The sequence below is a fragment of the Staurois parvus genome, unplaced genomic scaffold, assembly GCF_062004578.1.
Source record: "Staurois parvus isolate SC_StPar_1 unplaced genomic scaffold, SC_StPar_1.0 ptg000056l, whole genome shotgun sequence".
NCBI classification, from domain to species: Eukaryota; Metazoa; Chordata; class Amphibia; order Anura; family Ranidae; genus Staurois; species Staurois parvus.
In genome coordinates this window covers 2719279-2743402 of record NW_028317852.1, presented here as the reverse complement: position 1 = coordinate 2743402, position 24124 = coordinate 2719279, and positions in this window count along the sequence as shown.

Here is a 24124-nt window from a genome sequence, read left to right as displayed (position 1 = left end):
AACCACTATTGTACGTTCAAAGAGTTAAATCCATATACACGCCGGGTGGCGGTAATATTTTTTGGGTGATTAGTGCATTCCAGTGACATAAACGTACAGTTTACAGCCAACGGCAAGCTGCAATTGACCGATTGTGCTAAATAAACTGACTTTCTGCTTCACAACCACTATTGTACGTTCAAAGAGTTAAATCCGGTTTTATTTTTGGGGTGCTTATTGAATTAAAGAGTATGTCCTCGACCTGCCCCTGTCCTTTGGTGTTCCCTCACCAAGCGAAGTATCGCATGCTGTGGGCTCAGCCCCACTGTACAGTGAGGAAGAGCTAACAGAGGGCAGTCAGGAACGGGGGGAGACATCCGCCTCTTCAGCAGCCAGGCGAAGAAGTACTGGCGAGGAGAGTGGCTCGGTAGCCGGTCTAGAGACAGGTCTGTCTCCTGACCCACACGCAGCCGAGGGGGCTAGTAGTGACGCGGAGACCCTAATTGATGATGATGAGGCTGATCGCACTTGGCAGCCTCGTCGTCATCAGGCTATTGCTTCCGCATCATCAGGAGAAGAGGGTGCCAGCTTGCCAGCGAGCAAAACAGTCGGTGGGTTGCCCAGGAGGCAGCAGGGTCGCAGCAGTGTCAGTGGAGGCAAACGGCCACGGAGTAGAGCACCAGCTCCACTGCAGCCTACCACCACGGCCAGTAGTGGTGCCGGTGTGCACGGAGGAAGTAGCAGTCAGCCAGTGAGGAGTAGCGGGGGCAAAGTTTCCTACTCAGCGGTGTGGCAATTTTTCGTCAAGCCGCCCGAGGAAGTAAACGTAGCCGTATGTCGACTATGTGGCCAGAAAGTCAAGCGTGGCCAGGGGGCCCATGTTGGGACTACAGCGTTGCGTCAGCATATGCAGCGTCGCCATTCGGTGGCCTGGGAAAACCGTGATAAAGATACGGCGGTTCTGCCTGCCTCAGCCCCCGCTCCATCACCCGCTCCGTTACTTGCTCCGTCACCCGACGTCAATCGCCCTCTATCAGCCAGTCAAGGCTCCAACACCTCTGCTGAGGGGAGTTGTCGCTCGTTGGCATCTTCCGCTCGTTCAGATGCTCCTTCTCCTGCTACTCCTCTTCACGGATTCCGTCAGCAGTCTTTCTTGGAATCCGTTTCCAAGAGACAACAGTTTGCGAGCACGCACCCGACGGTGCAGAAGCTGAACGTCCTCCTGTCCAAGTTGCTGGTGCTGCAGTCCCTCCCTTTCCAAGTGGTGGACTCAGCACCTTTCCGAGAAATGATGGCTTGTGCCGAGCCGGCATTTCTTCACCAAAAAGGCAGTGCCAGCCCTGCATTCACATGTAGAAGAGATGGTGGGCCAGTCTTTGAGCATGTCGGTCTCTGCCAAAGTGCACGGCAGCGCTGACGTGTGGAGCTGTAACTACGGTCAGGGACAGTACATGTCATTTACGGCCCACTGGGTGAACGTGGTGCCGGCACAGCCGCACCAGCAACTTGGACAGGTCACGCCGCTTTTGCCTCCACGTTTGCACATCCTTGGTCCAGCAAAGATGTCCGCCTCTACCACCTTTTCTTCCGCCGTGTCCTCAGCCGCCACCCCCGTGCCAAGTCCCATTACCCGACCGGCATATCACATGTGCAGGGCGCAACGGTGTCACGCTGTGCTGCACCTGGTATGCCTTGGCGAACGTAGTCACACAGGGGAGGAACTTCTGAGTGTAATGAACAGAGAAATCGACAGATGGCTGTCTCCGCGCAAACTGAAAATCGGAACCATGTTGACCGACAACGGAAAGAACATGGTGTCTGCTCTGCGTCAAGGAAGGTTGTGCCATGCGCCATGCATGGCTCACGTGTTCAATCTGGTTGTCAAGCGGTTCCTAAAATCCACCATCCCACTGCAAGACATCCTTAAAATGTCATGTAAACTTTGCATGCATTTCAGCCATTCCTACACCGCAAAGCACACCCTCCTTGAGCTGCAGCGGCAGAACGGAATTCCACAGCATCGCCTGATCTGCGACGTTGCAACAAGGTGGAATTCAACCCTACATACAGTATGTTAGACCGCCTTTACGAACAGCGAAAGGCCATCACCGATTTCCTGATGTTACAAGCGGATAAAGGTACTCCCCTGTGTAACTTAGATGTCAGCCATTGGCAGCTCATGCGTGACACCTGCCGCTTGCTCAGGCCCTTTGAGGAGGCCACGCTATTCGTGAGTCGGCAGGACTATGGGATGAACGACGTCATTCCTCTGTTGCACGTCCTGGAACAAATGCTGTTAACAACGGCTGGTCAGGGTGCGGTAGACGTGGCGCACAGATCTCAACGCCACATGACCCCTGTGGGGGCAGGACAGGAAGAAGAGGAGGAGGTAGAGGAGGACATTGGTGCTCAGGAATTATTGAGTGAAATGGGTGGTTTTTCCACTCAGCGGACAGGAGTGGAGGAGCAGGAGCATCTGGTAGAGGAGGAGGAGGAGACAGAGGACCCAGACGCACCGTGGCAGTATGCTGTGGAGATGGAGGCAGGGAGTCCCTCGCATTCCTTGGCACAAATGGCCCATAGCATGCTCGGTTGCTTGTGTAGCGACAGCCGAATAATAACCATCAGACAGAGGGATGACTTTTGGCTGTCCACCTTGTTGGACCCTCGCTACCGTTCAAAAATGGTGGCCTTTTTCACACCTGCTGAGAGGGAGGCCAAAATAAAGTACTATAAAAACCACCTATGTAGTCATGCAGTATATAGCCCTATCGGCCACTTTCTGGCATCCAGTTGCTGTAGCCCCCATCACCACACTGTGCCACGGGCCCCTGTACCGTCTTCTCATACTGCTGCCAGATCCATCCTCTGCCATGTGCGTCTTTGTCGTCTGCTCACGCTGCTGGGTTCCAGTTTTAAACCTAGGCCTGTGTATGGCTTCCGAATACTGCTGCCTCCACCGCCACCCTGCGCCATGTGCCTCTGTCGTCTGCTCACGCTGCTGACGGCTTCCGCTTTTTAACCTAGGCCTGTGTATGGCTTCCGAATACTGCTGCCTCCACCGCCACCCTGCGCCATGTGCCTCTGTCGTCTGCTCACGCTGCTGACGGCTTCCGATTTTTAAACTAGTCCTGTGTATGTCTTCCGAATACTGCTGCCTCCACCGCCACCCTGCGCCATGTGCCACTTTCAGGTCTCCTTACACTGTTGGTGGGTTCCATTTTGTGATAGGGTGCTGTGTGGCCTTCCATTGCTGCTGCCTCCACCGCCACCCTGCGCCATGTGCCTCTGTCGTCTGCTCACGCTGCTGACGGCTTCCGCTTTTTAACCGAGGCCTGTGTTTGGCTTCCGAATACTGCTGCATCCACCGCCACCCTGCGCCATGTGTCTCTGTTGCCTGCTCACGCTGCTGACGGCTTCCGCTTTTTAACCTAGGCCTGTGTATGGCTTCCGAATACTGCTGCCTCCACCGCCACCCTGCGCCATGTGCCACTTTCAGGTCTCCTTACACTGTTGGTGGGTTCCATTTTGTGATAGGGTGCTGTATGGCCTTCCATTGCTGCTGCCTCCACCGCCACCCTGCGCCATGTGCCTCTGTCGTCTGCTCACGCTGCTGACGGCTTCCGCTTTTTAACCGAGGCCTGTGTTTGGCTTCCGAATACTGCTGCATCCACCGCCACCCTGCGCCATGTGTCTCTGTCGTCTGCTCACGCTGCTGACGGCTTCCGCTTTTTAACCTAGGCCTGTGTATGGCTTCCGAATACTGCTGCCTCCACCGCCACCCTGCGCCATGTGCCTCTGTCGTCTGCTCACGCTGCTGACAGCTTCCGCTTTTTAAACTAGTCCTGTGTATGTCTTCCGAATACTGCTGCCTCCACCGCCACCCTGCGCCATGTGCCACTTTCAGGTCTCCTTACACTGTTGGTGGGTTCCATTTTGTGATAGGGTGCTGTATGGCCTTCCATTGCTGCTGCCTCCACCGCCACCCTGCGCCATGTGCCTCTGTCATCTGCTCACGCTGATGACGGCTTCCGCTTTTTAACCGAGGCCTGTGTTTGGCTTCCGAATACTGCTGCCTCCACCGCCACCCTGCGCCATGTGTCTCTGTCGTCTGCTCACGCTGCTGACGGCTTCCGCTTTTTAACCTAGGCCTGTGTATGGCTTCCGAATACTGCTGCCTCCACCGCCACCCTGCGCCATGTGCCTCTGACGTCTGCTCACGCTGCTGACGGCTTCCGCTTTTTAAACTAGTCCTGTGTATGTCTTCCGAATACTGCTGCCTCCACCGCCACCCTGCGCCATGTGCCACTTTCAGGTCTCCTTACACTGTTGGTGGGTTCCATTTTGTGATAGGGTGCTGTATGGCCTTCCATTGCTGCTGCCTCCACCGCCACCCTGCGCCATGTGCCTCTGTCGTCTGCTCACGCTGCTGACGGCTTCCGCTTTTTAACCGAGGCCTGTGTTTGGCTTCCGAATACTGCTGCATCCACCGCCACCCTGCGCCATGTGTCTCTGTCGTCTGCTCACGCTGCTGACGGCTTCCGCTTTTTAACCTAGGCCTGTGTATGGCCTTCAATTGAAGCTGCTTCTGCTCCGCCACTCTGCCATTGGACTCTTGATAGTCGTCTCCCCACGCTGCTGCTGGGGGACTTTTTAACATAGGCCTCTGTATGGCCTTCAATTTTAGCTGCTTACGCTCCGCCACTCTGCCATGGGCCCCTGTACCGCCTCCTCATGCTGCTGCCAGGCCCGTAATCTGCCATGGGCCCCCGTACCGACTCCTCATGCTGCTGCCAGGCCCGTAATCTGTCATGGGCCCCTGTACCGTCTCCTCATGCTGCTGCCAGGTCCAGAGTGTGTCATGGGTCCCTGTACGGCCACCCATTGCTGCTGTCTCCATCGCCACACTCTGCCATGTGCCACTTTCAGGTCTCCTCACACTGCTGGTGGGTTCCATTTTGTCATAGGGTGCTGTATGGCCTCCCATTGCTGCTGCCTCCACTGCCACACTGTGGCTCCACACTCTGGTTTTGGCCCCGTGACTGCCCAAATGAGTGAAGTGTGCGGTGATTCTAAGATCGACGGCACTCATCTGCATGTCATACTGACTGACAGTATTATTTCTCTTCCCCAGCAGACTCCAAGGGCATTTAAATTAAAGGTACAGTGTTCTATACTAATATAAAGGCTCTCTGAAGCCTAGAAACACCCTTTTTATAAGTTAAATTTGCAGTGAATATATTCGTCTCGAAGCGAATTTTTTCGGCGAATTCGGTGAATCAGCCGAACCGAATTTTTGAATAATTCGCTCATCTCTAGTAACAGACATTAAGATACTGTACATCTGGAGCATGATTTAGAGTCGGAGAGAAAGGTTTGTGGGTAAATTTGGATCAGTCTTACTCAAATATTTGTTTTCGAATATGGGAAATTATAGTTTCCAATGGATATATTAATTTTTATTTCTGTTTCCTAGCTAGGGAACATAGCAAAGCTACTGTTTTTGTCTTCAGGCATGCAACTGTGAGAGATAGGGAAAAAAACACAAAATGTTTTGCAATTGCAGCCAAGAGGTAACAAAGAAGCCATCTGGAGCAGTTCATATCATGAAAAGAAGCCCAGATTTTGCAATTGTAATGGACTTTGTAATAAATAAATTACACACTGTTTGCGCAGTTCTATTTCATAGTTATATATCATATTTGCATACAGATCAATCTATCTATCTATCTATCTATCTATCTATCTATCTATCTATCTATCTATCTATCTATTGATCTATCTATTGATCTATCTATTTATCTATCTATCCATTTTTTATAATTTCTATTAATAACATGTAAATTACATCTCATTGAAAGGAATCCTGTTGAAAAAGAATCATGTAGGCTACCATTGCTGCCTCATTAATCTGCATTACTTAATTTCCTGAATATTGGGTGCCAATTGTACTACAATTAGGCATTTTAAACTTTAAACAGGAAATATGTCCTAGAATGTATCTCCTATGTTCAGCTCCTCTACCTCTGCTGCTGCTACCCCTGTGCAAATAATGGGCAGTTACCAGTGGTCAAAATGACATCTGGGAATTGCTATGTATTACATAACAGAAGCAGATGTCAAAATGCAGCTGCTCCTTTGTAAAATGACACTTGCAGAAATCATTGAGTGATATTGACCCATGATATTTACAATTTCATTCATCTGTAGATAAAAGGTATGACCTTTATTCTGCATATGACAGAAACCTTACAAGTAAAAACATTTTTTAACTGTGTTCCTTTTTAACCTGTTATTAACCCTTAGTTAGCCTTAACCTTAATCAGGCTAATTAACTTCCTTGCCTCTTCTCACCTTTTTTGCTACTTTTTATTAATTTTGTTTGTAATTTTTTTCAGTGTTTCATAAAAAATACCTTTTTAATTTGAAAATAGCTTTGCTATGCTTAATTGCAGAAACATTATTTTATGGTCATTTTAAACGAAAAAATAAAGAAGTATATACTTTGTTTTTGTTTTTATTAACTGTAACACTGGGCAAAATAGAAAAACAGATTACATAGAAAATAAAACAATTTTTACAAGTCAGTATTGCCAAAACAGTCTAGTTTATCCCCCTAGAAAATGTATGTATAACTTACGCAGGCCATAGACAGGCCATTTATCGCCCGAATTGTCAGCCGATAAACAAAAAATCAGTTGGTGCCGTTGCCGATTGCCACCAATGCTCACGAAAGAATGGGACAAGAAACCAGTTTGACAGAGACAGGGGAGCACACCATACAATGTGACAGCAATACAAATACATTATGTTTTTATTTGGATACAAATGTATACATTTGTTGCAACCGCAAGACTTTTTCATATATAATATAAGTTCTTCTTCTTCTTCTTCTTCTTACCTATCTATATGAAGGTAGGCCCAGACTTTCTGCCCACAATGGAAGAAAATTAGTCAATTCAGCAAAGTATTTTGAAATGGTTATTGTCATGTTTCACATGACTGTCATATTGACTGTCATATGCCTTTAAATATTTTCTATATTTTGTCTCTGCTCCTCCCTTTCCTTTGGTTTAGTTAATGTTGCATAGATAGCCCTCCCCCTTTCCCAGAAATGCATTGCAGCAAGCCTCGTGGCATGGAGCAAGAAACAGAATGATCTTTCGACCTATGGAATTTCATTGTTGTGAGATTCTTTCAGTTTATGGAATAAACTTCACAAGATCTACAAGATGTCATTCTCAATGAGTCACTGACTGTGGTATCCAACTGAGGTTGAAGTTATTGCTATCTCATCACAACTGTAAGTTACAGAGATCAAACTATCAATGCTTAGATTGGAGAGACAGAACAGTAATGTTAAGAGAGAACAGCAAACTCTGCAGGCATGACCAAGCTGGACCAGAACACTTACAATTAATGCGGCAAGGAGTTACGGTGCACACTTTAGACACCTGACAGCATCAGACTGAGCAGGTGACTAGAAGGCAAACCAACAATGGGGCCCTTTAATCGGGAAAGCTAATACTCAAGGCAAAGCAATAGTCCCTGCTCTGTCCCTCATACACAAGAACCTGACCCTATGCTTATCTGACTGTCTCTAGCCAGCTAGAGATCTGTCACCAACCTACCCACCTTGCAGAATGCTGGGAGGTTATCATGGTCAGACATAACACCATCACCCATGCTGGTTTGGTATCCATAGATTTGGTAGGACCTCTAACATGCTCACAGGGGCCCAATGCATTGTCTTCCAGATCAACAGTGGAATTCTCCATATCAGAGTGATCAGGGTCTAAATGCATGAATTATATGGAAGGAAGATACCATTCCATGGGAACCTCCTAGATGGGAGGAATAACCACGACATTTACACCTTCCCAGTCTATAGCAGGTCTGGTGAAACAATTTGTGCCCAGTACACAGGGCCTTAGGAGATTTCATTGGAGGCATTTCCTGTCGCCTTTGGGCCCATCAGACACCACATCATATATCAGCGATGGTGGGAATGGCTGTTTCTCCATCTGATACAGGGTGTCCTCCCACCAGGGCTTTACCTCCCCTCCCCTTTCAAATTTTGTTTTTTTTTTACTAACACTTGGTCCCCTGTTCTCAGCATGAGCAGGTCCAGAGCATTCTTCTCAGCCATGCCTCAGTGATGTTCGTGAACCAAATGCTGAGCTTTACTCAACCATTCCCACTGTTTTTGGACCCATTTGTTGTGTGTTGAAGGATGGAATGCGTTCAAGAGCAAATCCACTGGGAGTTGCACACTACACCCAAATAGTAGGAAAATGGTTCACATGGCCCAGTGTACAGTGTTTTTGTAGGCCCATACAATGCCCCCTAATCTACTGCCATCACTAGCTCTTATAGTTATGTATTATTCAGCATATGACTACATGTAAGAATAATACAATATGATATATAGCAAAAAATGTCAGATGACAAGAAGGAAGATAGTAGCCTGATTATTTTATGCAGTCATGAAAAACAAGTTGCAACCATTACTTCCTATCACTCACAACTCCTTCTTCCCATCTTGGGAGGCCATCAGAAAGATGTATGATGCCACTGCCATGGAACACTTTTGCCTTCTTCAACTAAAACACTGGATTGGTGCCCTGCGCCACACACCCATCTACCCATATCGGAAGACTTTCTTTGAACATGCTTGTCAGCAAGCCCCTGGGGCCCCAGGCTTTGGGTTTGGAGGACTGGAGTAAGACTTGGAAAATAGTTGTTAAATGCTCATTCAACACAAATACACTTGAAACAGCATACAAGGCCCTACACAGGTGGTATTGGGTCCCTGCCCGAAGGGCACATGCTTACCCTGGAAGTAGCGATAGGTGCTTCCGTGACTGTGGACAGCGGGAAGACATTTTGCTTTGGTCTGCTTCAGACCCTTATCCATCGAACGATCTGTAGGGATGCAAAGTTGACCCTCTTACATTGCCCCGTACCTGACTTATATGCATCATAGCAGAAATTGGCTACATACCTTTTTAGTTCAGATAAACGGACCATAGCACAAGCCTGAAAGACCCCTTTTCAGGGGTGAAGACATGCTTAACCACAATGACACACCATGAGTAAATTTCCGGTATTCTGAATGACGCAAATGCTAAATTTCTTAAAGTCTGGGAACCTTGGATTTTCTAAAGAGTTTCCATCATGCCAAACTACATGCCTAGTCCTTGTCTGACTACTCCCTTCGGAGCCCCCAAGTCAGAGTTCACTCCTCCTTTTCTTCTCTTGACTGTGCTCCTTTTTCCTTCCTTTCCCTTTTTCTTCTTTTAGTCTTCTCTAGTTTATGCTCTCGTAGTAGCTCTCTGGGTAGGCTGCAGGAGGAGAACCTCCCCTTTGGCGTCTGTGAGTACATTTTGGGACATGGCTTTATTGCAATTTTAGCTTATTGATACCATCCCAAAGTTTTAGTATTCTTTTATTTGGATATCCTTGACTGTAACTGTTATTGATCAGTTTGTATTGGTTGTTTATTACTCAGCACGGGCAAACCATATGCTAGTCTTTAATGTTTCAAGTCTATTTTCAAACCCAATAAACATATTGAAATGAAAAACAAGTTGCAATACACTGGTAACATACAGAGCAAATAAAGGGAGTAAAATAAGTAAAGAGGGAGTTGATATTATAGGTATTATTCAGAACATACCTATAAAATAAGTGATTTATACCCAAAAGTTTCAATTTTGCAACTTTTATTTATTTAACCAATTTATAAATAATCCAATAATACAATAGGCAGCACAACCACTAGTTTTTTTATTTTTTAAACTTTATTGTAACGAGTTCATTGTATCTCCCACTGGACTTTACTCCTCTGCTGATATGCTTCATCATATTTAGGTCTTAGTCATAGAGGCTACATAAATGATAAACAGTTTGGGATTAAAAATACCATTTCCATTTTAGCCACTGACATACAGTTACATAGTGAAGTGTCTCAGATTAAAAAGCTGGCCTAGATGCACTGGTAGACTAGGCAACTCCATGGCAAATGTTTAATGTTGTGTGAATTCAAAACCAAGTGAACCCCAAATGCTGTTAAACCATAAATACAATGTGTGTATACTATAAACACATTCTCATAGTGCACAACCCCTGGTCGCCAAGATATCACTTCCTCCCCAGGAAGTCCAAAATAACACTATTCCTCAGCATCCAAACTAAATCAATGTCCTCAATTTATAACCGTAAGTGACCTCTTATTTCTTCATGGCTCACTATGTGCTCATTTTCCAGGTCTCCAAAGTGATGTCATTCTCTTCCCTTTTATCCCTCAAAAAAATGTATATAGACCACACATGCATTACCTTTATCACATGAGTAATAACTATACTAAATCCTAAGGAACTGATGTCAGACGCCAACCGGAAGTTGTGCGGCGGCCATTTTGGATGAGGTACATTCCAAATAATTGTATACCAACGCTGATGTACACTTTTACACTTAATAAATTGGATTGTTTTGATTTGCTACGTGATGGTTGCCGATTCTATTTGATTTGTATACCGGCATTGTGACGGAAGTGACAAGAGCGATGTTGGTTTGAAAGGAGTCTACGTCTATGAATTTTACACTTCTTGGAGGGTATGGTCATCCACGAGGAGAATTTTTGAGGAAGAATTCACGTGTTGAAAATTCATTTTAAAGCAAGCGATTTATACCCAAAGGATAAGAGTAGGAATTACGGCTATCACATGTTGACACTTGGTGGAGTTTTTGGCACATTTTGAGCACTTTTATGTGAGTGTAATTTAGTATAGTTATTACTCATGTGATAAAGGTTATGCACTATGTGCGGTCTATATACATTTTTTTGAGGAAGAGGATGACATCACTTTGAAGACCTGGAAAATGAGCACATAGTGAGCAATGAAGAAATAAGAGGTCCCTTGTGGTTATAAACTGAGGACGTTGATTTAGTTTGGACGCTGAGGAACAGTTTTAAATGTTTAATATTGAATATAAAGTTATGCACTTAGGGGCTAAACATGCAAGCATCATACAAACTAAGCGAAGTAAAACATGGATGAATAAATGGTGGAAAAGGATTTGGCTGTCATGGTAGGTCATAGGCTTAATACCAGCATGTCATGCTAATCTGCAGCTTCTCGAGTGAGCAAGTTAGTTTCTTGTATTAATAGAAGCATAAACTCAGGAATGAGAGAGATAATCTTTGTCCTGTACAAAGCATTAGTTAGACATTGTCTTGATTATGCAATTCAGTTATAGGCACTTATCAATAATAATATAAATTGTAGAGAAGGCCAAATAAATTAATAAGAGGCATAGAGGACCTCGCTATGAGAAAAGATTTACTAATCTTAAATTATTTACCAATAAGAAGAGGAATTTAATTAAGGGGCATTTGATTACCTTGTATAAATACTCAAATAGTCCAAATAGTCAGCTCAGTGGAGAATTGTACACTTAAAGGTCACCGCAAAGTGAAAGGCCACTGTTTGAGAATAGAGGAAAAAAAGTCTAACCTATGTACAAGGAAAAGGTCCTTTACAGTAAAAGCTGTGAAAATATGGAACAGTCTTCCACAGTAATTTTTTCTAATGAACTTATTATGGTGTCCGTTTATGACACAGAGAATAGCTGCGATTCAACAGATCTCAGCTATTCTCTGGTCATTCACAGTTTATGACACTCAGGAGATCATGTCAGCCCTTCTCTGGAGATCTGTGTTCTCCCTCCAGATTCTCCAGCCCAGAGCTGGAGAATCAGAGGGACTAAAAACTAAGCAGAGATAATTTACCTCTGCTTAGTAAACTGATCTTTTACTGTAATCTCGTGAGATTATAGTAAAATGAGCCGTTTTCCAGAGTTTGTAGACCGTTCTCCAGCGTTTGGAGACCGTTCTCCCTTCGTTCGGAGAACTGCTTCATAAACTGCATTCACAGGAGAACTGTGTTCTCCGAGAATGCCGGAGAACTGAGCAGCGATCTATTACCGCTGGTTCACAAACGGACACCTATATTGCTTAAAAAAAACTGAATGTGTTTATAAAAATGGCTGCTTAGATTTGTAAGAAATGTTGATCTGGGGAATTATCCGGAATGATTTATATGGTGTTTTGTCTTCCTCTGGATGATCAACTGTAGCTTTTTTGTTACTATAATATGAGATACTGAAATCTACATTATAGAAAATAACATCAAGAAAAACAGAAATAAGTGAGCGCTTGAAATAGATATAATGAGCAGCGGCTGTACACCAAAAAGGCACCGTATCAAACCTTCAAGGACATAAATATAAAAAAGGGGGGGGGGGTGCAGCGCTACATAACTTAGCAAAATGATAAGTCAAACACAGATAATAAACAATAAAACAGTGACTATGTGTTAATAAGGCCACTGAATGGTGTCTATGAAGTGAGGGAAGTGAAACAGTCCAATGGAGGAGTGCTCTTAAGATCCAGGATGATCCTCAGACGTCCAGTATTAGGAACCGTCAGGTGATAAAAAATGTAAAGACTGCGCACTCACCAGATACGCAATCTTTATGCGCATTTGTGTGAAATATCACCGGACCTCCTGTGTCATCATCCTGGTCTGGTCAGATCTGGTCAGCATATCCTCCCTTGCCTGGTACCCGGATAGATGCAGCTATTCCATGGATCTGGCTGGCTCCCACCAGAACTCAAATAAATAGAAAAGGCCACATAGTGTGATATCCTCAGGTATCTTTATTGTAGGCAAAGGATAGCAGGAAAACCAACATGCAAAGTATTACTGACCCAGATACAAATCAAAGATGGCCACCGGGGCCCCTCGTGGTGCCGGCGGTGAGGCGTCCAACCTGCTGTAGCTCTCTCTGACGCGTTTCGAGCGAAGGCTCGTACTCATAGGGGTGCAGCTTACCTTGCCTTCGCTCGAAACGCGTCAGGGAGAGCTACAGCAGGTTGGACGCCTCACCGCCGGCACCACGAGGGGCCCCTGCGGCCATCTTTGATTTGTATCTGGGTCAGTAATACTTTGCATGTTGGTTTTCCTGCTATCCTTTGCCTACAATAAAGATACCTGAGGATATCACACTATGTGGCCTTTTCTATTTATTTGAGTTCTGGTGGGAGCCAGCCAGATCCATGGAATAGCTGCATCTATCCGGGTACCAGGCAAGGGAGGATATGCTGACCAGATCTGACCAGACCAGGATGATGACAGAGGAGGTCCAGTGATATTTCACACAAATGCGCATAAAGATTGCGTATCTGGTGAGTGTGCAGTCTTTACATTTTTTATCACCTGACGGTTCCTAATACTGGACGTCTGAGGATCATCCTGGATCTTAAGAGCACTCCTCCATTGGACTGTTTCACTTCCCTCACTTCATAGCCACCATTCAGTGGCCTTATTAACACATAGTCACTGTTTTATTGTTTATTATCTGTGTTTGACTTATCATTTTGCTAAGTTATGTAGCGCTGCACCCCCCCCTTTTTTATATAGAAAATAACATGACTCAAATAAGCTCACTAAAAAGGCACTTACTTTACTGTTGTTGTGATTTTAGTTTCTTCCATTTATAAAAATAATCATTGTCCATTGCACTTGCAGTCTTTTTGAATAAACCTGGAACTGTAGATGTGGCATGTCGTAATTAAACCCACATCACTGCAGAATGAGTTTATAATCCAATATGATGACACATAGAAATGACTCATCTGGACCATTGCAAGGCCACTATGGACATTAGCTGCTAGACTTAACCACAAAGTTAATATTTCAAATACTATACACTTTAAATAGGTACTTAGCAATCAGTATTGAACTGTGAGGTTCACAAATCAGCCTCATTGGATGTCAATTTGCTAATGTTTATTGAATCGCTAAGTATGAAAAACTGAACGTTTCTTTATACTGAGGTTAAACTTATTAATGGAATAAAGGGGACTGTATCACATAGAGGAAGGAACCCCATAGGATGGGGCAGGATTTCCCTTAAAGTGTTTATGTGTTTTTGTTCTGTTTTTGGTGGCTGCTGTATCCAATCACCTGTATGGAGGCATCTGCTTGTGTCTTCTTCATACCACAGAGGCATTATCTGATTGGAGAACATGAAATTACTTTCAGTGTGTACAATATGAGCAGCTTAATTTGCCAATGGTTGGTGTATGCAACTCTGTCACCTTCATCCTACTTCCCTGCTTTGTTCCCTGTAACATTTCATCTGTGCTGATTCAAGGTTTTTATTGGGGGTTTACACATCCAGTATAAAATTGAATGGATTAGTTATAGTATTTCACTTAATTGGTTAATTCAGTTATTTTAATTACCTGAGTTGGTTAGGATAGGCTTTTGGTTTAGTCATTAAAGTTATTTACATTTTGGTAGAACACAAATATATGTATACGTACATACAGTATGCATACTTAGTGCACATGAATATGTGCATGAAAAATCTACATAGCAAATGACAATGAGTCCATTATATAAAAAAGTCCATAATGGGACTGTATTCTGTGGTTTCTTCACACAAATGTTGGGATCAATTAAGCTGAAGCCGAAGAAAAAGGTAGACAAGGGTGCAGGAATAGGTAGAACATACAGTATGTATAATGCATTCATATAAGAACAGTATCTTCACTTGTATCAAGGTAACCTGCATTCTTCCTGAGCAACAGAGACCAATGTGCTGGAGAGACCTGAAGTCCAAAAAGAAGTCCTGGTATCATCTAAAACAAAATATCTGAAACAAAAACAATTTGGCTTTAGATATACTGTACCTCAAAATAACTTATCACTATCATGTCACAATATTGAGAAACAGCATCATTTTTTTAATCATAAGTAGTTTCTGGAAGAAATAATGCATTTGCCTGCTGCAGGCAATAGTGAGGCATTTCCCCAGTTCCCAACAATTATTACTTTGTTCAGTGTAGACAAGGTAAGGTAAGGTCACATCTGGGTCAGTAACAGTCCCCAAAATAGATGCTGGTCCTGGATGTTGTCTGAGGAAAGATGATGCTGGGCATCTGGAGAGAAAGGAAAAATAAATCATTGTTGGAGAAGAACTGTGATCTCTTTTAGTAGTAATAAATAAGCATGAACTTAACTTGAAGCAAAAAATGCTGGAACCACTTTAATATAACAGTCTGTAGACATCTGAACTTTTTTTTATGTACAGGTAGTTTAGGGTTTTGTGCATGGTAAGATATGCAATGGGTGAATGGTATTAATTAAGGGCGTCTATCCAGCACACAGAATAGAAATCAGAGAATCCTGAACACATAGAGGGGGAAGAAGACTGGAGTCTTACAAGGGAAGAAATATAAGGGACCCTGATTCATAAAGCTGCAATGATTCTTAAAGAAAAACCCTGGGCAATAACGTCTTTACATGTCCTTTTTGTTGATTTTTTTTACCTTCACTGAATATGTCATCCATCTTCTGCTTCACTCAGTAGTTGCTCTGAAATAGCCTATTAAATTTCAAATCTTTGGTTTCCTGTTTGTAAGACCAGTGGCTGATATGCCTCCTCTTCCCCCAGCCACTGTTCTTGGCACATCCCTTCTCCAGTTCTTTTTCCAGGAAGCAGTGATGTAATTCAGTCCCACTTGCAGTGGTTGGCAGGCCGAGACTCTAAGACCCATGCAATATGTACAGGCCTAGTGTACTCACCCACATTCACTACAATTCCCTGTGGTTGATGGGAACTGTAGTTTCCTTTGACTGCAAAGAGAGAGGAGATGATATGATGTCATTTCTGCTGTTACCTTGGCAGAGTAGGTGCTGTTATCTTTTGAATTACAGAGATGAGGTCATGAAAATTCAATAAGACATTTCTACTAAATGGGAAGGATTTTCAAAATTTTATTAACTGTTTAAAAGTGTTTTGTGTAGGAGTGTACTAACGGGTGATTTTTTTGCCCATCCTGGAGTTCTTCTTTAAGGTTTACTAAGATAACACCACGCTAAAATAACCTGCAATAATAGTGGCAGACTTTAGCTTGCTCTGAGTTTAGAGTGCCATCGGTGATAAATCAAGGGCAACATCAAATTAAATTAAATCAAATCATAGTACAGAATACAAGGGTCACAAGAAATACTGGCAAACACCATATGATAATGTTCTGCATGGAATTATTATATGAAAGGTTAGTTCCCTAAACATTTTTGCAGAATTAGAGCCTAATTTATAGCAGATATAAGCAATATACATCTTGGATCTTAAAGATCTAGCACTCCGCACCCAACAGGTTAAAGGAGAAGTACAGCCAAAGCTCTTTTGGCTGTACCTCTCCTGTTGATCACAGGAGTGCAGTTCATTCTGCACTACTGTGACCCATTTTCAGCTGACAGAGAGCTGAAGCCCACTATCAACTGACGTCACTCAGCCGGTCCAGGCTGGAGAAAGATCCTGAAGTCGGGATCCACCCCAGAGTTTGGAGCGGCACCTAGCTGAGCCTCTTAGCAATCTGCTGAGAGCCTAAGCCAGCTGCCCCCTCCCCCTCCACAGCCCAGCACAATCCCCGGCTGGGGACAGATGCAGCATCGGACCAATGCTGCATCCACCTAGGTAAGTATAATTTGGGGAAAAAAAACATCCCATACTTCTTGTTTAAATGTAGTTTTTGGCTCTGCTGTACTCAGTGGAGGAACAATCTATTTTCTTGGTCTGGCCAGGTTTCCCTAAGCTTGGTTGTTGATTGCTCCTGCCTGCCTGAGTAGGAGGGTCAGCCACTTGGTTAAGAATATTTATCTGACCTCAGCCATTTCCTCAGAGGGTGTACCCAGAAGGTTGCCTGGGGGAGAAGATAAATGTTTTGGAGGCTTGTTCAGAGGGGTCTTCTCCTGGGATTGTTGCCCCTGGAAGCCAGCCTGTGTACTGAAGAGCTGTTGCTAGGCCTCAGCATGTGCTCGACTGAGGGCCTGGAAAAACCTGAACATTTGCTAAAGGGCACTACCTCAGGGAGCTGGGCTGGAAAAGGATCCCTATCCTCTGAAGAGAGTTGCATGGAAACTGGTTGGTGACAGAAGTCCTTGGACATTGTGAGTAGGGCAATTGCCTAGGACTCCTAGTGAGCATGTGCTTTAGGGGTTGAATTCCACATGTTGCTGTAAAGACTGGGACTGTTCATACAGAGTCTTAGATTAGCTGTCTAACCCTTCTACAGTACCTTCAGAAAAAAGCTGCTACTGAAGGATTTGTGCTTGGGTGGCTGTTCTCCTGTACCTGTCTTGAGTTTTGAACTATCATGCACCCTCATCATTCTCTCTTGTTTAAGCAATTAAATAAATATACAAGACATCTCCTAGACAGTTGGTTAGTTCTAAATCTGATACCTGGGCCTGGCAGCCTCTGAACAGGTAAGTAAGACCTGGCTCATTTCCAGTGGCCCCTTCGGGGGTGAGCGCTACAAATACAACCAAAAAATCTGAATATGATAAGAGATAAAGAGTCAGTGAAGTTTACTTCCTCACACAGTGTTGTGTGCAATTACATGTTTATGATGGCGTTACATATTTCCTATATGTCAGCTTTCAGATTTTGATTTGACATTTACCAGGCAATCCAGAGGCACTAGAAAATGCATAGTAATTTACCTTGAGTAGCATTTTCACAGAATTACATTATAGCATGGACAAATGACTCCAGGACAAAGAAACAGCTATAGTATGTAATAGGAGTTCAATGTAATTTGTTGAGTTGGCAGGAGATGATGTAGATACAGTATGTGAACTAAACATGTGCAAATGGTCTGTGCATTTCATATCTTTTGATCTTGGGTCCCACAGGGTTGTGCACTAACTATAACAGGAACAATGTGAAAGTTACAGAAATCTGAACTCGGTTGCGTGTTAAAGAATATGTTGTTTTATTGGTAACCCTAGCAGCAGAAATCTTATATAATAGCTTTACGATTTAGCTTTGCTGAGCTATTCCTAACTTCATTAACCTTGTAACAAAGGATTGTATTCTCTCTTGCAATAAAGTTTACTTCAGACTTAAACCAAACCATAGGCAATACAAAGCTAATTTACATTAAAACAGCAATTTAAAAAAAAAATCTGTGAGGGACAAAAAAAATCTGAGGGGGCTTCAAAACATTCTTTATTCTATACCGTATAGTTTAGGCTGTAGATGCTGATTTTTATAGAATCAAAGGCATCTCATGAGATTTCTCAGAAGGACTGCAGCCTCTTGTTGCCTGATTCTTGGCTGTGCAACCTCCTTCTTGTGCTCCAGGGTGTGTGACTAAGACATTACTGGAATCAGAGAGGGTGAAATTTTTCAGTTTTTTTGCTTAGGTTCAAACTCAGGGCTGTTCAGATGGTGAAGATATTAGTATTTACAGGAATTTAGCTGCAGATAAAACCATCTGCACAAGCGGAACTTTAGGGTAAAATATACATTCCATTGCCATTCAGCGGGTAGGTGGTGTCCCTTAGTCTGTCATGGATTGGATCTACAAGGATGATTTATAGTCAGCTTCATACCATAATCTAGAGCATTGACCGTAGATAGATTCTTTTGTTTGTATAACAGGTTATCAGCACTTTAAAGAATCCCTGGCATGTAGCAGTGTACAATAAGTGTAGAAGTACATTTCTGTAAAACTTGAAAGGATACCAAAGAATACCTTCCACCAAAGGGCTGTACTCCTGCAAAGACACCTGGGGGAAGACCTCCTTGAGACTGCTCTATAGATTCACACCAGCCATTTTTTGTGTTTGATGGGAAAGCACAAGGGAGTGGACCTCACACTATGCACTCTCAGCTGTAAAGAGGTCAATACATAGAGAACATGTGCAGATGTGGAACAGCAGGTGACAGGAATTCCTCTTCGAGAGTGGCCATCAGACAATTAGCCTTGGTCAAGCTGCTTATTCTTCCAGCCCTGAATTATGGGCAATTTCCTCTACTAGAAAGGCAGTAATAGAAGGGTATGGGTATGCTAATAACTATCCAGCCATGCCATGACAAGATGCCATGTTAGACATGTACATTCATGGAAGATCAACACTGTCTAACTAAACTGTTGGAAAAGCATCCCAAACAGCGCCTTTTCATGACAGTCTGTTCATCCAGGGGTGTACCTACAGGGGTCACAGGGGTTGCAGTTGTCACCCAGCCCTATGCTCAAGGGTGCCTCTGCAGCTCCACTGTACTCCTGGAAAGGGGGCCGGCTTATAGAAGAACCAATGCTTTCAGTTTTCTTTCTGCAGCCTTTTAGTGGTCCTATCAAGGTCCTGCTGCCCCCAGGCCTCTGTGTGATCCCCTGGCCCTCCTTTCCAGTGAAGCTCGCTGGCTTCCCTCCTCCCCTCTCGTGCTGGCTGCTGTGGGGCTGTGTCAGGATGGAGAGTGGGGAAGGGGCCGGTAAATACTGTATGTCATTAACTGGCCCATTCCTTGTCTGAATGAATAGAATCAGTAATTGGTACCAATCACTGACTCTGTTCATTCATAACTGAGTAAACTGTGTTTACTATGCTTCCATTTGTGAATTAACAGGAAGCTTTGTACAGAGCTTTTCCTGTCCATTCATTCTGTGCAGCTGAGGCTGCAGAGATGGAGATTAAGGGTTGTGTCCTCAATCTCCTTTCTCTGTCTCAAAGGAGAAACATCAGAGATCTGTTTAGACCCCAGATATCTCACCAAAGCCCTCAATGGGGATTCTAAAATAATTGTAAAAAAATTATAAATGTAAAATTGCAAAGAAAAATAAATAAAATAGTAAAACGTTAAAAAAAATAAAAATAAAAAACTAATGACAGCAATGGTGGAACTATCAGTGTTGCATAGGTTGCACTGGTGTTCTGCTACCGTGAGGGGCCCAAGGCAGCAGGGAGGGGTCCGGCTGCAGACCATAATAAAGGGCACCTTATTGGGAATAAAGAGTCCTGTGATCAGTGGGAATAATCCCAGCTTGGCGTCAGGGGGGTACTTCATGGTTTCTTGCATTGGGGTCCTGAAGGTCCTAGTTATGCCTCTGTATTCATCATCACTGCAAAAGCGGATGTAGGGTGTGGTGTAGCATACCAAAGGACCAGAGAAGTGAAGTACGTATACGGACCTGTGTGCGAATTCTTGGTGGCTGCGGGACACTACTTGTGCTCAGCACTGCACCATCTTGTGCTGCACTTATGGGACATCACCAAATAATACTGCAGTGCTGGTATGTGAAAGACCAGGATGTACTAGGCCACTGGTGCTCGCCAGTTCACCAAAAGGTAGAGCGGCAGTAGTACTGGCACTCTGCTGCATATGAGAGTCCTCATGCATTTGTAACATCTCAGCAACCTGGGAATGGAGTCGGGTACACCTGATCTTAGCAGGGACCTCTTCTCCATTGTCTGAGCTATCTGTCAGGGTGCTGTTGCTGTCTACAGGTTTGTATTATTATTATTATTATTATACAGTATTTATAAAGCGCCAATAGTTCGCTCAGCGCTGTACATTACAAAGGGGGACAGAACATGTGACAGAACAATACCAATACAATGCAAAACATGAGGGGATCGAGGGCCCTGCTCTTTCGAGCTTACAATCTAGGAGGGAGGGCGTGGCGGCACAGGAGGAGATAGCTGTGGGGGATGGAGAGGTAGGAAGAGTGGAGGAGGTCGGCAAGTTAGCAGGGGGTGGGGTAGGCTTCTCTGAAGAGATGGGTTTTCAGGGTGCGCCTAAAGGAGAGTAGGTGATAATCTGATGGGTTGGGGCAGGGAGTTCCAGAGGATGGGTGACACCCTGGAGAAGTCCTGGAGGTGGGCATGGGAGGAGGAGACCAGGGAACTAGAGAGAAGGAGGTCTTGTGAGGAGCGGAGTGTGCGTGCTGGGCGGTACTTGGATATTAGGTCAGAGATGTAGTACGGGGCAGTATGGTGGACAGCTTGTATTTTGGGGCTGACATGCTCAGAATCCTGTAGGCCTCTTCACTAAAGTACCTTTCCATCGACATTTTGGCCCCTAAATTTATAGGTACCTAGTGCGACTCACGGGGAAAAGAGCACCTGGCTGTCAGTGATTGCTTGAACAGCTACAAAACATTTTCCCGGCAAGTGCTAACAGAGATCAGGCCTGATTCTGCGAAAACTGCAGTTTTGTGTGCAATGTATCAAGTGACAGTGACCTACTGACACTGCACTTGCTGGGGTAGAAGGGGGGAGGGGGGTTAAGCGTAGGGGCTAAACGCAGGTGCTGGCAGGTGCCGGGGCTGATGTTTTTGGGGACACTATACTAATGTGCACGCTGGTATAGTGCTGATCTGATTAAAGATATTAATCCGTTCAGACACTATACTAACAATGGTGGTTTATTGTGTATGTGAGCGTGTTCCTGGCAATCAAAGGGTTAAATGTGATTACTGGTGTACTGACAGGAAATCTGACGCTATCTGGGAGGGATGTTAACTGACGCTCACTGACGCTAGCGCTATCTGAAGTCACCGGCGACACCAATACAGTGATCAGCAAAAAATCTGTACACTGTACTAATGACACTGGTGACAGGACAGTGAAGGGATTAACTGGGGGGGGGGCTATCAAGGGGTTAAATGGGTCCTAAAGTGTTCTAACTGTGTAAATGTGCTGTTTTACTCACTGATTCTTCTCTCTCTGGGATGGAATGTGCCCAGAGAGAGGAGATGTCATAATTTCCTGTACCTGTGTAACTGTAAACACAGGTACAGGAAGATCCCTGATAGGACAGGGATTGATCATCTGACTTAGGCCAACCATCACTGGTGATGATTGATCCCTTGGGTATGAAATCAATGCAGCCACAGGTTGCGGGGGGCGCACGTGCGCCCCCCCCAGCCTGCAAAAACTGTGGGAGCGCAAATCACGTATATATACATGATTTTGCGCACCTGTGCCACCCTGTAGCAGTATTTCTGCTATAGGGCGGCATGGAAGTGGTTAAATCACTAACAGGATTTGTTATTGCTGTATTAGGCTATTTAAACCCTTCTTTACTCTATCCAAACCTATAAAAAGGGCTTTAAAGTACACTATAATGTACAAGTGTGCCTTTTAGGTACAAAGTTAGCCGTGCTCTCTTAAGGAAATGGGCTTAGTAAAATGAAAATGATTTTAAACAAATTTAGCCAAGGCTAGGCAGATGGGGTAGGCTGATTTCCAATTAGAAGGTTTTATTTGCTGCAAAGTGGGAGACAGGCTCAATTTAGAGAGTATGCTATCCTACACATGACTCATCTTCACAATTTCATAATTCTTATCTTGAAAATGAACTATCAAAATGCACCCATCCTTTTAAGCAGATCATTTACAATTGTTGCATTAAAGTGATTGTAAACCCTTACCTTGTAAAACAACCCATTCAGTTTAAAATAGAAATGAAAGCTAAAGCATTTGCGTATAGATATAAATAACAATATATACACTTTCTCCCCCCTTTTTTTTAGAAGTGATCTCATACTCTCTGTTCTCAGTTGCATTGAGAACTGTAGAAAGCAGTAAAAACAGCAGTACACTGATCTTCCCAATGAAAGTCTATGCAGGGGATGAGGGGCAAGTAAAGGCAAGTCTGATCAGTTCAGGAGAGCAGGCTGAGTTCTTTGCATAGCTAGATAACTGACCACAGTCCTGCCTAGTGTGGTCAGTTTTTAATAGGAAAGCAGAGGTACTGGCAGGGATTTCACACAAAGGAAGCAATACAAACAGGATACTTTTTTATACAAGTACATGGTACAGCAGGCATATACCAGGAATATGAAATGTTGGGTTTACATATTCTTTAAATTACTTTGGATTTAGTATAGATTTGGATTTTTCAGGTTTGAGGTCCTGTTGTATTTATACTGTTTAAATGATGTTGTATAAATCATTGAACATAAGTACTATTTATTGTAAAGCTATTTGCATATAATCTCTTCCAATCATTACAGTGTCTTCTTCCAATTTTCTATATTTTATTGGCAGATATTTAATTTTACATAGTTACACAGTTAGTCTGGCTGAAAAAAGACAAAAGTCCATCCAGTTCAACCATTAAAAAAAAAAAAAAGTTATAATCCTATACCCACAGTTGATCCAGAGGAAGGCAAACAAAAAACCAGCAAAGCATGATCCAATTTGCTCCTGCTGGGAAAAAAGTTCCTTCCAGATCTCCCGAGAGGCAATCGGATATTCCCTGGATCAACTTTACCTATAAATGTTAGTATCCAGTTATATTCTGTGTATCTAAGAAATAATCCAGTCCTTTTTTAAAGCAATCCACTGAGCTGGCCAGAACCAACTCTTGAGGGAGTCTATTCCACATTTTCACAGCTCTCACTGTGAAGAAACCTTTCCGTGTTTGGAGATTAAATTTCTTTTCCTCCAGACGTAAAGAGTGCCCCCTTGTCCTCTGTGATGACCTCAGGGTGAATAACTACACCGAGTTCACTATATGAACCACTGATGTAATAATTTTGTACTGTTCAAGTTAATTGTGCAGATTTTATGTAAGCAGCTTTAGGTATACCTCTAGTCAAAATTAGATTGAGACAGGCAGAAATAATAAGTTAACAATGGTTTTAGTCTACCCCACCCTACCAATAAAAAATAATTTGTTTTGCAAATGTGTCGCTTTTAGATTTCCCTTTACTTCCTGCCCTATAAAAATAGGAGAGTAAATGTGGTGTGACCTACCTAGTGAGGCCACCAACAGCAAAAAACATTGACATGCATTTTAACCATTTCTTCTCTATCCAAAACAAAATAAAAAGTTTTGGCTTGCTTTAAACTTTGAGTGTATCTATATTCTGATTTTTTTTTAGTAAATTGTATTTACAATGGCTTTGTAAAACACAAGATCTGAGATTAGCAATTGTGATAATGTCCAAAAGAACTTTGCTTAACCACTTGCCGACCGCGCATAGCCGAAAGACGGCTTCACCGCGGCCGGCCAGTTCTGAGTGGACGTCATATGACGTCCTCCCAGAACGCGCTCTCCTGCGCGCCCCAGGGGGCGCGCACCCGGCGATCTCCGTGATCACTGTGTCCTACGGACACAGCTGATCACGTGATGTGGTGAAAGGCCGATCCCACCGGCCTTTTACCACGTGATCAGCGGTGTCCAATGACACGCTGATCACAGGGAAATGCAAGTGCCGGTTCTCGGCTGCACTTTCCTCACGCTGTCAGATCGTGAGGAAAGTACTGCC